Below are 15847 nucleotides of genomic sequence, written 5' to 3' on the forward strand. Positions count from 1 at the left end.
AAGCAAGGGGACCTCGGTGTCTTCTGAGCTGCAACTGTATTTTCTGCAGGGCAAAATGATTGGCAGAAGCCATTTGCTTAAAGGAAACTAGTGCTGTAGATGAAGTTTGAACTCACAACCTCAGCATGACTCTTCTCAGCACTGCTCTGTAAGTACTGGACACTAACTCATTGCACCCCTGGACCCTGCTTTCAGGAGCTTGTCTCCATGTTTCATGGATGGATTAGTGGAGGTGGGGGTTGCATTAGCTAAAACAAATCCATATTAAAGGCTGCAGGCTGGCAGCAGCAGAGGTGGGGAGCCTCCTTCTATGTGATAGAGCTGGTTCCCCCTTCCGTTGCTGAGGGGAAGGTTGGTGCTTTGAGCCCACCCGGTGCTGGAATGTCTCATGGGTGAGATTAACGGGACTCTTGGGAAGGGAAGGGAAGTCTTTTCTATCCCTGCCTAGCTCCATTGGCCTCCTGTGGCCCTTTCGGCTCTCTGCTCCCCTGTTGGGGAGATGCAGAGACAAGCCACCATCTGGGTGAGTCACCGAGAGGCTGTGTCCCATGGCGTGTGTGGGGGAGAGGGGTAGGGGTGGGATGGGGCTCAAGGGGAGAAGGTTGTGTGTGACAGTGTGGGGGGGGAGGGGGAGGGTGTGTTCCTTAGGATAGAAATAATGGAAAACACAGGGGCAGTGACAGTGAAGCCCCGTCTCTGAGTGTTATGACCCTGTGTGGTGCTGCCGTTCACCTTCCCCTCCTATGGGCTCAGCTTTCATTGAATCCAGCATTTTTTCACCTGTCCTCACCACAGAGGTGTCCCACATGCCTCAGCTACTGAGTGTCCCTGTTAGAGACGCCGAGGACTGGAACTGATTTCAGCTGCTGGACAGCTCTGCTAGGTCTTTATTCATTTGCACAGGAAAATGCTGAGAGTTTAAATTCATTTCAGCCCCCCGCCCCATCCCTGCCTTCAGCGAACTCCTGAACATACTGGAGATGGGTCTGGAAATCGATTTTCATTTGAAAAAGTTTTTAAAGGGAATCACTTGGATTGGAACTAGGAACCTATTATCCTAGAAGGAAACAGTCACCCACTGACCTACACTCACAACAGAGAGTGCCCTGGATAGCCCAGAGCAGGAACAGTTTTTAACCTGGGGGTTAGTAAACTTTCTCTCTTCTATACAAACACCACAGCTTACAAACTCCCCACCCCCGCTCTGTGTCACCAGAGCACAACAACAACTCTCCTTGGGGCACACACAGCTCCCCAGCTCCCTGCCCGTCAGTCTCTCCAGCATTGCTCCAATCCCTTAAAGCAGGGTCTCAACCTCAATTTACCTTAGGGCCGGTGCCAGTCCTCCAGTCCTCCCAGTGGGCCAATAATGTCACTCATACTGCCCAGAACCCGCCCCCCCAAAACTCCACCCTCCACCTGCCTAAGGCTCTGGGAGGGAGTTTGTATAGGGGGAGGAGGTCTAGGGTGCAGGCCCTGGGCTGGGGATTGGGGTGCAGGCTCTGGGGGGAGTTTGGGTGCAGAAGGGGTGAGAGGCTGGTCTCTGGGAGGGAGTTTGTGTGGGGGAGGGGTTCTGGAGTGCAGGCTCTGGGGGGAGTTTGGGTGCAGAAGGGGTGAGAGGCTGGTCTCTGGAAGGGAGTTTGGGTCGGGGGAGGAGGTCTGGGGTGCAGGCCCTGGGCTGGGGTTTGGGATGCAGGAGGGGTGCAGGCTCTGGGGGGAGTTTGGGTGCAGGAGGGGTGAGAGGCTGGTCTCTGGGAGGGAGTTTGGGTGGGGGAGGGGTTCTGGGGGGCAGGCTCTGGGATGGAGTTTGCAGCACCGTAACATGGGCGAGGCGAGTGAGGCACTTGCCTCGGGTGCGCAAAGTGGAGGGGCGCAGCTCTACCCCGATCAGCGGCACTTCATCAGCAGCTCTATTGCTGCCGTTTCTTCGGCAGCAATTCGGCAGTGGGTCCTTCTCTCCGAGAGGGACTCAGGGACCCGCTGCCCAATTGCCGCCGAAGGATGAATGAAGCAGCGGCGGCAATTGGGCGGCAGGTCCTTCCCTCCAACAGGGACTCAGGGACCTGCCGCCAAAGAGCCTGGAGCCGGCCCTTGCCTCGGGCACAAAAATTCCTTGTTATGGCTCTGGGAGTTTGGGTGCTGGGTGCAGGCTCTGGGCTGGGGCAGGGGGGGGGGTAACCGGAGGATGGGTGGGGGTGCAGGCTCTGGGCGGGAGATTGGGGCAGGTGGGAGGGGGTGTGTGGAGGGAGAGGGCACAGGCTGTGGGAGGGAGTTGGGGGCAGGCGTGTCTGGAGGGGGGTGCAGGCTCTGGGAGGGAGTCAGGAGTGTGGCGCTTACCTGGGGCTCCAAGGCGGGGCGGGCTGGGGGGCCTCCGTGTGCTGCTGCCCCCAGGCATCACCCCCACAGCGTCCCATTGGCCACAGGGGTGATCAGGCAGAGGCAGCGTGCGGAGGCACAGACCCACCCTGCCCTGCCATGGGGAGGGGCCGGCAGCCACTGGAGCAAGCAGGCAGATGCTGCTCAGCTCCACTGCACTGCTGGGGTCCCTGGGGGGGAACGCCTGGGGGCGGCAGGTGGGGCCAAGGGAGTGACCTGGTCCCAAAACTGCTGGAGCCCCACGGGTGAGACCTGGGAACCAGGACTGCCAGCCAGACAAACACCTTTAAGAGGAGGCGTCCCTCTCCCTGTCAAAAACTGATCTTCCTCCTTCAGTTCAGTGACAGCCTGAATTGTTCCTTATCCCGGCAGAGCCAGAGGACTGAAACAGCAACATCAAACCCCTGTGTAGCTCGCAGGAATGGACATAAACACTCCCTGGTATCTGAGGAGATGTTCAGCTTTGCCCTTGGTCAACTACAAGGCTAAAGGGAAAGGAGGTGGCGCCAGATATAAAGAGTGAAACACGACACATCATAGTTATGCCCACGGTGGCTGCAAAATCTTTTTTTGTACTTCTTCCTATCAGCAGTGTATTGTTTTCTCTGGAGTCTAGACCTTGACCAAGAAATTTGTACTTTGCTAAAATAATCGACTGCCCCTGGTGAAGACAATGGACTTGACACCCACTGGGGTGTCCCTACACAGGTACAAGTACTAACAACAGTGGCTGCCTTTTAGCCTTAGATTTTAATCAGGGCAATAAATTGAAACAACCCCCTGTTAAATCATTTCTCAGCCCGAGTCCTTCACCCACATTCCCTAGAGCATTGGGCCACCATGTGGACGTTTAATTTCCGACCTCAGTTTCACACAAAGACAAAATTTGCTTTGCACAGATCCATGAAAAGCAAAATCTTCCTGTGTCTCTGGTCTGAGCCAGGGCATTCGATTCCAGTGAACCCTTCTCTCCTGCAATGGCGACGGTCAGACAGAGGGGACGTGGCACCTCCATCCCTGCCAGGGAGGTATTGGCTCGGCTCTTTCTTTCTGCTGCTGTTGTTAGTCCATGAAACATCAAGGGTGTAATGCAAGGCTGAGTTCATGCACCAGCCCCCTGAAAAAATTTCAGTGCCCCAGAGAAATCCTGCCGCCTGCTATTGGAATGATGTGCTGGAGATTTGACTAGGAAAGGGACTGTCTGAATTGTCAGAGTGGGGAATGAACAACAATCTACAGCAATGTCATTCACACAGACACACTCTCATCCTGCTCCAGCTGGAAGGGAAATGGGCAGGAATTCTCGCTGTTCAGCCCAGGACACACTTACACTGATGCGCAGTCATGAGTGTGCTGGGGAAGCTGGTCTGAGCAATTTGAAGTGACAATTCAGTGAGAACAGAATCATCATGTAATGAAACAACTGTGTATTGAGTAGTTGTGGCCAAGTGGTTAAGGCAACGGACTAGAAATCCATTGGGGTCTGTCCGTGCAGGTTCAAATCCTGCTAGCTATGCAAGCACTGCGCTGTTGTTATTATTACTGTAGTCTTAGTGCCTGAGCATCCACAGTGCAAACTGGAGATAAATCTAATTTCACTCTGTCTACACTTAAAACGCTGCTGTGGCACTGCTATAGCACTTTGGAGTAGACAGTGACTGGAGGGGTTTTCCCATCTCTGTAATAGCTACATGGACAGAACAATTCTTCCTTTTCTTTAGCACTAACTAACCCGGGCTTAGGTCACCTTAACTCTATGGGTTTGGGGGGGGGGGGTTCACACCCTGAGAGATGTCACTCTGCCAGTTCAGTGCCCAGCGTACACCAGCCCTTAGATCCCTCTTGGTATTTCAATGCAGGTACTGACCTGTGAGAGGAAAACATCAGCTCACAAACACAGAGACTGAATTCCCCACATTCAATCTCTCTGCACTTTCCAGAAAATCACGAAATTCAATTCATTCTTGCTAGGCCAGAGAAAAAATAAGTGACACCAAGTTTTTGGCTTGGTTAAATAAAATTAAGTGTTTAATTAATATGGTAAAAATCTGCACTGATTCCTCTAACTAACACCACAGCGTGAAATAGGAACAGAGACAAAGCTTGTCAGTGACGACTAATTTCACAAATGATCTTCCCATTATTAATTTCCACGCCGCCCCCATTGGAGGTCTGGGCATCTCCAGTGTCACTGCTCTGCATTCACCTTCCCCTTAGAATTGTTCTCGGACATTCCCAAATTTGGAAAATTGTGCAGGTCAGAATGTGAATAGTGACCCCGTCTCCTTCCTGCACCTGCTCCACAGCAGCTTCTCCACCTGCAGAGTCACCCCAGCACTGCAGTGCAGCCGCCCAGGGTTCAGCAGGGGCCCCTGGCAAGGACAGTGGGTGCAGCTAACAGCCCTGTGCCTGGCCCTGAGGCAGCTGTAAAAAGGCAGCCCCCCCCCCACAAGTACAGAGACTGAATTCCCCAAATATAACATCATGACCCCCTGTAGAAAGCCACACGTGTCAGTTGTATTTTCACAGGGAGATGCAAAAATCAAGTGACACCAATTTTTAAGTTGAGTAAAAAAAGTTGAGGAGATAGTTATTAACCTCACAAAAATATACTAAAGATCCCTCAACAGAACACCTGAAGGTGAAATATGAACAGAGACAAACCTTGTCAGCAAAGGCTCATTTCCCAAACGATCCTCAAAATGTTACTAATTCCCACCCCTCCTCCACAGGAGCTCTGTGCAGTGTAACTGTTCTGCAGGCAGCTTCCCATTCAATGCTGTTGTGGGACATTCCCAGGCCTGGAAATGTACCAAGGACAGAATTTGAAGAGCAAACCTGGCTCCCCGCACCAGGCGGGATTTGAGTGTTTTGTCCCTGTCATTTAGTCTTTGTCAATAGTACAGACGCCAGGAGCAGGACTCCAGGCTCTGCTTGAGGGATCCTGGCACAGGGGCTGGGGGGGAGAAAGGATTGTAGCTTCTGACCTGAGCTCTGGAGAGGAGGTAATAAGTGAAGGGGACATTTCTGACTCTGCCCCTCCTCAGTGTCCCTGGGCTGAAATTCTACATTCCACAGGCCAAATGAGGGGGTGACACCACTTGGCTAATCAAAACCAGTGCTCTAGGTGAGGCTTGAACTCACAACCTCAGCATAGCTTCTCTCAGCACTGCCCTATAAGTACTGTGCGCTAACCAATTGTGCCACTGGAGCACCTGTTAATTGTTCTTCTCCCAGTTCCCTAGGCTGATAAAGGCGAGGAGTGACCTCAAAACAGTCTCTGTGGAGCTTGAGAGCAGGTAGCGACAAGTGTTGTACTCGGTGGGGTGGATCCTTCTTAAGGCTTCCAGGCACCATTTGACCCTTTTGTTCTTCCCTGTGTAATAACAGAGCTGGTTAAGACTCAATGGAGAGTCTTGCTGCAGACCAACAGATCTCAAATCACTGATAACCAGCTCTAAGCGTTAGTCCTGCTTTGGGACAGTGTCTCTCATGCAACAAACTGCCCAGTCTGTGCTAGCAGTGAGGCTCCCTCACTAACAGCTGAAATCAGGGAGAGCTGTGTGAAGTGCAGGGCCCCAGGGGTGCCTGAACAGGGGGGAACAACACCCCAGGACTTTTAAACATGGGAGGGCTCTGCCTTGCCACTTTGTAATGACCGTAAGGGCAGGAGGAAGGGGCAGCATAGGAGTCTATGTAGCTCTGATTTTTGTCTTCTGACAGTAGCCAATACCAGGTGCCCTAAAAGCCACCACTGGGAGTTGAACCCAGGATCTTCTGTTTACAAAACAGGTGTTTTAACCAACTAAGCCATGGTGCCTGCTGTTACTTACAGTATCGTGTCTGCACACACCTGACTCTGTGCCAGTCCCCACTGGGCCCTGACAAGTGTTGCTCGTGTTTGGATTCTGTAAAGCAGAGGAGCAGGTGACGTTTTGCTCCCGAGATGTGTGTGTGATTCTTTGGACAGGTCTACACTACAAAATTAGGTTGGTGTAATTACATTACTTAGGCTGGCAATGCAGTTCTATCAACCTAATCCCAGTGCAGATAGTGGCTCAGCTGTCAGAACTTTCCCTTGGAGCAGGGGGACACTGAAAGGGGAGGGGCCCAGCCTCTGTAGCAGAAATACAGGGCAGGCGAGTTCACAGCAGGCATGGTGGGATACTGGTGGAGACCAGTCATGGTGATATAATGACCAGCAGCATTTACACTGACAATTTATCGCTTGAAGTTTGCTGCAAAAAGCTCTAGGCCTCTCGTCGAGGTGTTTTTATTTTGTCACCAAAACAGGGCAGTTTTGTCGCCAGACGTGGCATTGCAGTGTGTGCACCAGCCACAAGCTGCCGAACGAGGGTGCGTTGTCTGTTTTTCACACACCTGAGCAATATAATTCTGCTGAAAGAATTAGTGCAGACCTGGCCAAAGATTCACACACACACACAGCTTGCAAGGAAAACTTCAGCTGCTCCTCTGCTTTGCAGTATCCAAACACATGGAAAGCGTGTCAGGACCCAGTAGGGCTGGCAGGGAGTCAGCTGTGGGCAGACACTGTGTCTTAGTTATAAGCAGGCACCATGGCTTAGCTGGCTTAAAGCACCTGCCTTATAAACAGGAGATCCTGGGTTCAACTCCCAGTAGTACCTTGTTGAGTAACTCTTGGGGTACCTGGTATTAGCTACTGTCAGAGAACAAAAGACAGCATTGGGTGGGCCTTTGGTCCAGCCCAGTATAGCTGTTTTTATGGTTTAAATTACACTCACAGGCTCTGATGATAGAGTTACTGAAAGTTTGGGAGTTAAGAGCTGATAGGTCAGTGGTCCAGCCTGTCACAGATGACCCCCCTCCCTCTGGGACAGGGGCAGGTCTGGGCTCTCACACCAAATGCTCACTGTGGCTGCCAGAATCTGTGAGCAGCTCATTTAGTTTGCACCGAGGGTTGAGTCCTGCTTTGTGCACCGTGTGTGAGAATGAAAATCCTAAACTGCCCTTTGAAATAACGAATGCAGCAGGACGTGTTATTGTCCCTGCCCCAAAGCAGACAGACCAATGGAGAAATGCCATTGAGTCCAGGGTAATACTCCACTGCCATTTTACCTTTTTTGCTTGCTAAACTCCCTCCCAACCTTGAGGGCTCCCAGAGCCCGATATTGAGCTTGAGCTGAGATGTCTACTTTTAAACGCGCTCTCTGTGCGACTGCACATGGCTAAGCAAAGAGAACAAACCCCCAATCCCCCCTGTGCTTTGGGAGCCAGGTTTGCGGTGGGAATCCTGTAGTTCAGATGACTTCACGCCTGGGCATTGTGATTCTTTACCAGTTTCTCTGGCATTGGGGCAGTTGTGTGCTCACAGCTGTGATGGCCGAGTGGTTAAGGCGTTGGAGTTGAAATCCAACAGGGTTCCCCTGCGCAGATTCAAATCCTGATCACAGCGAGGCCTGTGTTTTAGCCAGTCTCGAACCCGGGCAACACCTCTGTACAACCCCCTGAGACACTTCCCACCCCAAGTAAATCCTGTTCTGCTCCTTTCATAGAGATGCCTGGGACACCACCTCACACTGTGTCCCTGAGGGGTCAGGCAAATTCTCAGCACCTGAACCGTCTGCCACGCACCTGGTGCCCCATAGATCAGCCATAGCCCTGGTTCTGCTCCTCTCTCTAGAGTGCGAAAGGAGCCAAGTCAGCGACTCCATGGGAGCTACGGGGCTGCAGAACCAACAGAGAAAAAATAGGTGCTCAGCCCCCACTGGCAGCCAGCTCCACTCGCACACTACAGGCCTCGGATCTAAAAGGGGAGTGTGACGTCTGGTGGTCAGAGCGGGTGGCGGGTTTGGTGGTCAGAATTCCTGGGTTCTATCTCCAGCCCTGGGAGGGGAGTGGGGTCTAAAGCAGGGGGACTGGGAGCCAGGACTCCTGGCTTTCATTGGGGAGACTGGTTTTTTCTGTGCTTCCCTCCCTAGAGATCCCAGCCCAGGCCCCTAGTGGAGAGTGAGTGGGAGCCGGGGAAGTTGCTCTCCCACTTCAGAAACATGATTCAACCCCCCCACCCCCAACCATGGGCTGTTCCATTATGGACCCCGCCCTCCCGAAGGCAGACAGTAGAAGTCCCGCCCACCAGAATCAAGGGGGGGGGTGTCTAGTTGCCCCCGCAACAAGCCCACTCATGATTGCAAAGAAATCCCACACAGGCCCCTGCTAGGACAGGATCTGCTGCTCCCACCTTTTTCCTTATCACCATGAGCTGCTCCCGGCCAGGCACCACACCCCATTCACACGCCTTTGGTCAATATGCAGCTCAGTAACAATCACTGCCCCGAAGTGACTCCGGTGCAGGCACCCACCACACGAACTCCCCACACCGGATTCTGTCCACACGCAGAGAATTCTCTCCCCCGGGCTCCTTCGGTTCCTCTCGCTGCTCCCCGTCCTGCCGCCAGACACTGCTCATCTGCATAGCCCCGCCCATGGACGTCGTTTTGGTCTCCAGTGAATGAGTTGCCTGCGGGGACTGAGCACGTCACCTCACGTCACAGCCGCTGGGCGGGGATTGTCTGTGAGCCCCGCGCTGGGGGCGGGGCTTCAGGGAGAGACCCAGCCCCATAGACAGCCTGGGGTAGGGAGATATTGGGGGAAGGGATGAGGGGATGGGGAGAGGGAGAGACCCAGCCCCATAGACCCTTAGGGGCAGGGAGATATTGGGGTCAGGAGGAGAGGGGGTTGGCAGAGACCCAGCCTGGGGTTCAGGGGAAATGGGGTGGGGTGGAGGGAGCTGGGGGAGAGAAGAGACATGTGGGGTGGAGGTTTGTGAAATGTTGGTCCAGGGCATCTGAGTCACTCCCAGGATATGCTGTGCAGGATATTGGGGGCAGGGGAGGGGATGGAGGGAGGAGAGACCCAGCCCCATAGACCCCTAGAGGCAGCGGGATATGGGGAGGTAGGAGAGGGGATGGCAGAGGAGAGACCCATCTCCATAAACCCCCAGATGCAGGAAATGAGGGGAGAAGGGGGGAGGGAGGGATCCAGCCCTATAGACCTGTAGGGGCACGGAGCTATTGGGGGCAGGAGGGGAGAAGGGGGATTGGCAGAGACCCAGCCCGGGGTGCAGCGGAAAGGGGGTGGTTTGGAGGGAACTGGGGAGGAGAAGAGACACAGGGCAGGACACATGTTGGGACAGGGAAACTGACTCACTCCGAATACATGCGGAGCAGGGCAGGGCGGAGGCAGATCATGCTGGTCCCAGGGTAATTTCAGGGGGTTCTGATTCCCCACTCAGCCGGGGGGCTCCCCTCTGGGCTGAGGAGCCCTTGGGTGTGCGGGTGCAGGGGTTGGGTGTGTGTGTCAGGCTGGGGGAGTTGCCTGGGCAGAGGGGCTGGAACCAGGGGCGGCTCCCGGCACCAGCACACCAAGCACATGGTTGGGGGCAAGCTGCAGGGGGCGCTCTGCTGGTCACTGCGAGGGCAGCAGGCACCCCCAACCCCTCCCCCACTCTACTCACCCCATTCCCCTCCCAGAGCTGGGGGAGAACCCAGGAGTCCTGGCTCCGAGCCCTGCCCCTCCTCTCCCCTCCCCGAGCTGGCCGGAGAACCCAGGAGTCCTGGCTCCCAGCCCTGCCCCTCCCCTCCCAGAGCTGGGGGGAGAACCCAGGAGTCCTGGCTCCCAGCCCAGCCCCGTCCCTCCCCCATTCTACCCCCTATCTCCCACTCCCCTCCCAGAGCTGGGGGGAGAACCCTAACCCAAGCCCTGCCCCTCCCCCCTATTTCCATATGGCTCCATCCAACAGACCCCCCCCCCAGTGGGGAGAGACGAGGCCAAGGGAGAAGCAGGCGGGGGGGGGGGGAAGCGCTGGGGGCGCGGCGCTGCGGGGGGGGGGCCGGGCCAAGACCCCGGGACACGCACCTTCGTGTCAGGAGCCGGAGGGGGGCGGGGCGGGGGTGAGGAGTTGCGTTGGGGGGGAGGTGTCAGGTTGACCCAGGGACCCGCCCTCACCTGGGCTGGAGAGGACGGAGGCGCCCCGGGGCAGGCTGGGAGTTGTAGTTCTAGGCTCGTCTCAGAGCGGAAGTGACGGACAGGTTGCTCAGACAACGCCCCCCTCCCGGTGCACTCTGGGAAGCGTAGTTCTCTTTGTCTCACGCGCGGCCTCTATTGGAGGAGGGGCCGTAACTCGTCACTTCGCCGCGCCCCTCCCCGCTCCCTCATTGGCGGAGAGAGCGCGGGACAGAGACTCGGCGCGTGGGGGGAGGCCCTGGTTCTCTCCCCGCCCCCCCGGGCGCGCGCTGCGGCCGTTGGGATTCGAATCCCGCTCGCGGCCAGGGGCTGCGCGGCTCAGTCCCCGCAGGCGGCACCAGTGGGACCCGCCCCGGCGCTGCTGGGGGGTCCCGGATCGGGGGACACGGCTCGAGGGCAGCCGGCGGGCGCGGGGGGCGGGGCCGGTCCGAGGGGCGCTGGGGCGGGACGGTGAGTGGCGGTTCCGCACGGGGGGGCCGGGGGCTCAGACCCCCAGTTCCAGGCACCAGGAGAGGGGGCAGAGGCAGCGCGGAGTGAAAGGGGCCGGGAGGGGGGGGCTGAGCTGCCCCGGGAGCAGCCCCACACGCAGCAGCCTGGGGCCGCGGGGCCGGGCGATGTCCCATCCCGGGTGCGCAGGGACCCAGGGGCGGCCCCAGCCTGTGAGTTGTCGCAGTTCAGGGGCTGCAGCCTCGTCACCCACACGGGCACTGTCTGAACTTCAGAGCAGCCCGGGATCTACCTCCCCCCTTCCCTGCGGCCCCGCCCTGCTCACCCCATCCCCCCTCCTCTGTCGCTCCCCCCCACCCTCACTCACTTTCCCCAGGCCGGGGGGGCAGGCTCTGGGCTGGATTAACATGGGGGCGAATCAAATCAGGCCATGTCCCTGTGTGGAGGGGGTTTCGCTTGTTGATAAAGGGCGGGGGGAGCCCTCAGTGTCTGTCTGATTGTGTCTCTCTCTCCTCAGGATATTGGGGTTGAGTTTCCTGGGTCAGGCGCTGCTGATTCAGAAAAGGATTAGACATTTATATGGACAATATCATCTTAACTTCGCTGGTATACAAAACGTAGAAGTGATATAAATCTTCATGCTTCAGGATATAAGCCTACCACTAACTGATGGGGGTCAGGAAGAAACTTCTCCTATGGGCAGGTTAATCCATAGTTGTTTTTCTATGGGGTTTCTCAGACTTTCCTCTGACACAGCTGGGCCTGTGACTTGCCCTGAAAAATAGATCATTGGTGGGCCTTTATATTAGGGGGCTGATCATTTTTTGTTTTACAGTAGTGTTTAGCTGTCCCAACCAAAATTCAGGGTCCCATTACAAAAACATAGTAAGAGATTGTCCTGTGCCTCAATTACAAGCTAAAGAAATAGACAAGATAGGTAAACAGTAGCATAAAGAAGTATTAACCTCCATTTATAGATGGGGAACTGAGACAGAGATGAAGGACCAGATTTTCAAAGGTATTTAAGTGCTTAAGATGCAAACAGATGCTTAAAGATGCTTTTGAAAATCCCACCAGCAGGTTAGGTGCATAACACCCACCGATTTCAATAGGAGTAAGGCGCCAAACCTAACTTAAGCACTACTGGTCTATTTCCCATTCCAATTTTCACCAAAACCAATACGGTTCTGCTCACTGATGCCTAGAATATTGCTGGAATTTTGGAATTGATTGGATGTGGTGTTCACAAGTTCATGTTACAAACAGAGAAATGCCATCAAGTAGAGTGAAGAACTCACATTACTCAGTAAACAAGTTTTCAAATGTTTTCCTCACACAGATCACTTCTTCAGATAAAGAATATTTCTTCTCCCAACCCGCCCTGCCTCACATGTACAGTACCCCGCAGCAAGAAGGGAGCATGAGAAGGTAATTTTAGGACAGGATTAAGGGCATGGGTGCAAACAAAGTGGTTTAAAAGTGATGGGTGCAGTCATTACATGATGATGGACACAGTCTGTGACATCACACTCCATTGCTAAAGAAACAATTGTGACATCTCATGCAGAGGAATGTAAACAAGAAGCGGGCAGCATTATCTCCTGCAAATATAAACAACTTGTTTGTCTGAGTGATTGGCTGAATAAGATATTATATTATGCCCATAACATCGCAGGCCATAGATGGTCAAAACACCTGGCATTATGGTCACTGCTGTGGTGATGGCACTTTTACATCACTGGTACCTGATGGCCGTAGATGGTCAAACCTTGTGGGATTTTTCCTTATATGGACACTCAGAGCCACAAGTAACAGGTGACCAATCTCAAGCGAGTAATAAAGAGATTGTGTGACACACCAGCCAGCCTCTGCCTATAAAGGCTGGAGCTGCCAGTTCAGCTCACAAGCTCCAGAAATTCCAGCAAGAACAGACTGGCTGCCTCCTGTAGGCAAGACTTGAAAGCCAGATGCCTAGCGTGATGGAAACAAATAGAAGGCGCAGAAGCTGTGACAGGTTAGATCACAGGGACCTCTGAAAGGGAGGGATGGAACTAGGATGACCAGATAACAACTGAAAAATCGGGACAGTGGTGGGGGGTAATAGGAGCCTATATAAGAAAAAGCCCCAAATATCAGGACTGTCCCTATAAAATGGGGACATTTGGTCACCCTAGATGGAACATTTTTACAGTTCTTGGCAATAACAACACAGTTACAAAAATTACCATTAGCAATAACAACAAATTCATTGCAGGTGTCCACCTACAATCATTTTTGTCGTCATGCCACACCTTTGGCTCAATACCATTGGGGTTTGGGCCTTTTAGGGTTAACCTGTGGCTTCCCTTTACAAACTTAAGTTCTCTCTTTCCTCCTTGTTCTGAAGGATCAAACCCTGATTTTTCTTGCTTAACAGAATTCACTGGCTGATGGGGTGGGCTTTCTTTGGTAACACCTATTAGCAAGTCTTTCCTCTCCCTGCCAGCCAAGTAATTTGCATCAACACAGAAGCACAGACTGCTCACTTAAAGAATCAGAATGGAGACATTCCTGTTCCAACACCATTGTCTTCCCAACCAGCTGGCCAAACACAGCCACTTGGTTATAGAGCTGCTCAACTTTCTTATCAGCTCTTACTCCATCTGAGACCTTTTCAAAGCTATCCACACTGGAGCTTTCAAAAGGAAAGTCAGTGGATTTTTACATATCTTCCTAACCAGTCTTTAAAGGGTTAAGTCAGTCTGTGAGTTAATTAACTTTTTCTGGCCCTGTCGCCTTCCAATGAGATATTATATTACACCCAAAACGTCACAGGCCATATATGGTCAAAACAGCCGTGGCCAGGCTGGGACCAGGCTAGGCTTGGGACGCTTAGCTGGGGCCAGGCCGGGGCTGGCGAAACCAGGCCGGAGGGAGCCACTCAACCAGGAACGAGCTGGAGGGAGCCGCTCGGCTGGGCTGGGCTGGGCCTTGCCGTGCCTCCCTGGAGCCCTCCTCACGCTCCTTTCCCCTGGTACAGCCTTTGTTCCAGCTCAGGTGATAGCTAGTGGATTTCTCATGATGGCTGCCCCATTTGTTCTCTTCCACCCAGATACAGATAGAAAAGTGATACATTTATAGAAATAGGATGAACACACTCAGTAGATTATAAGCTTTGTAATGATACCTTACAAGAGACCTTTTGCATAGTCCAGTCACTTTATATTCACACTCATTAGCATATTTTTATAAAATCATATAGAATGGAACATGACAACAGCGAAGACGACAACAGCAGAGACACCTCCAAAGAAATGTGCTAGAGCCCTTGGGCCGTCACGCTTCAGGAATGTGCGTGAGGTACTAGGATACCTGGAGATGGGGGGTGTCCTGCTGGCCATAGGTCAGTGTTGTGAACCTCCAGTTGCTAGGCTGAGTTTATCCATCCCCTGGCAATAAAACATTGTCTTGTTTTCACAGCCACTTTCGATCTCCTGGCTTCTGCCCCCTACCCTGCTGGCAGGGCATTGTGCAGCACCCTTTCCAGCCCACCTGGGTGCAGGAGACCAAGGAAGAGAGCATCTGCCTTCCAGCTCCATCCCATCTAGAGCAAGTGAGTGGAGGTCTCCAGAGCCATCGCCAGTGTGGTGGGAATGGCCCAGCAATAGGGCTCCCAGCCCTTCCCTTGCAGGAGATTGTTCCCAACGTTGAGAGTCTTTGGGGAGGGCAGAACCTGCCAGGTGCTGAACACCCACAACCGCAAGCAGTGAAATCAGTGGGAACTGAGGGCGACTCCTCCCTCCTAGGACTGGCACCTTGTGAACGAACTTTCATTGAGGACTGTCCGGGTTCTGCTCTTTCTCTGGCCTGGGAGGGAGCGGGGCCTACTGGGGTGGAGGGAGCTGCTTGTCCAAACTAACGGAGAGCCCCATTGCTCTGGGAACATTGGGAGCAGCCTGTGCTGTGAGCTGCTGCCAGTGCGTGTGGATAGCAGCCCCCCTGCCCTGGGGTGGGGTGTGTGGTGAGGAGGAATTGCCTCAGCAGAGGGGACGTGGACAGGGGAGCAGGCAGGCCCGTTAATGAGAGGCTGTCTTGAGCCCAGACTCATGGCTGTTCCCCATTCAGTTCCAGGATGGAGCGGCTGAAGCGGATGCTGAGGAGGAAGCCTGGGCAGGTGGCTCTGGAGCCAGTAGGGAGCAACGTCCGTCTTGCCCAGGAGGAGAGTGGCCCCTCTTTCCCCGCGGGCGGGGAAGAGACCAGTGGGCAGGCAAAGCGGAGGAGCTCTCTGACCTTCTGGAGGAAGAGAAAGCCACCAGCTCCCTTAGCAGGCCCTGAGGCACCTTCTGGTCCCAAATGGAGGTGGCCCCGGGTGATGCTATGTAGGGACCCAGGAGAGGGCGGGAGCCAGCCAAGGTGGCTCTGCGGCTTCCTTTCCAGGAAGCAGAGGAGGCAGGAGCCCAGCCCCAGGGCCCAGCAGAAGCCATCCACCCGCCTGGCCACCGAGGAGCCTCCAGCCAGCCCAGAGCAGGAGCTGGGTGGCTCCGGCATGGGGACCAGCAGGTCCGCCTACTCCCGAGGGGCCAGCAGCTCCTCTATGGGGTCTGACAGCCCTGAGGTTGAAGGCTCCCTCTGTGCAGGTGAGGGGAGACCCTGGGGACAGGGGGAAGGACGGGGGCAGTGGGGGACTAGGAACACCCTGTGCCCATTGGGTCACCAAGGCGCCAGGACTGAGCCACGGGAGCCCCACTAACACCTGTGGGGGTGACACTGCCACACCTTGCGGCAGGGGATGCTGGGCAGAGTCGGGGGAGCTCCAGCCTTCCCTGATGATGTTGGGGAGGGGGGCTGACGGCCACGGGACCCTGAGGCTGATGGCTCTGAGGGTGTCTCTGGGAGGGGCAGGGTGGGGCCCTCTATGCCATGGGGTTCCTTGTTGAGGATGGGGGACATTGAGCCATTTCTCTACACTGCATCCCCCCAGTGGCAGCAGGGATTGTCCTTTCTCCTTCTCTCCCTGGTGCAGAGACCCCCAGTGCCCAGC

At 54.7% G+C, this 15847-nt stretch overlaps 2 non-coding genes across 2 annotated transcripts; one reads left to right on the top strand and one right to left on the bottom strand.

The window, feature by feature from the left end:
• Positions 1–5495: 5495 nt before the first annotated feature.
• TRNAI-UAU lies at positions 5496–5589 on the bottom strand. The gene is made up of 2 exons: positions 5552–5589; positions 5496–5531 (listed from the first exon to the last, which is right to left on the bottom strand). It is a non-coding gene; the product is annotated as a tRNA-Ile (tRNA).
• Positions 5590–7728: 2139 nt separating this feature from the next.
• TRNAS-UGA lies at positions 7729–7810 on the top strand. Its single transcript has one exon. It is a non-coding gene; the product is annotated as a tRNA-Ser (tRNA).
• Positions 7811–15847: the final 8037 nt, after the last annotated feature.

This window comes from Mauremys mutica, chromosome 22, assembly GCF_020497125.1.
Source record: "Mauremys mutica isolate MM-2020 ecotype Southern chromosome 22, ASM2049712v1, whole genome shotgun sequence".
Taxonomy (NCBI): Eukaryota; Metazoa; Chordata; order Testudines; family Geoemydidae; genus Mauremys; species Mauremys mutica.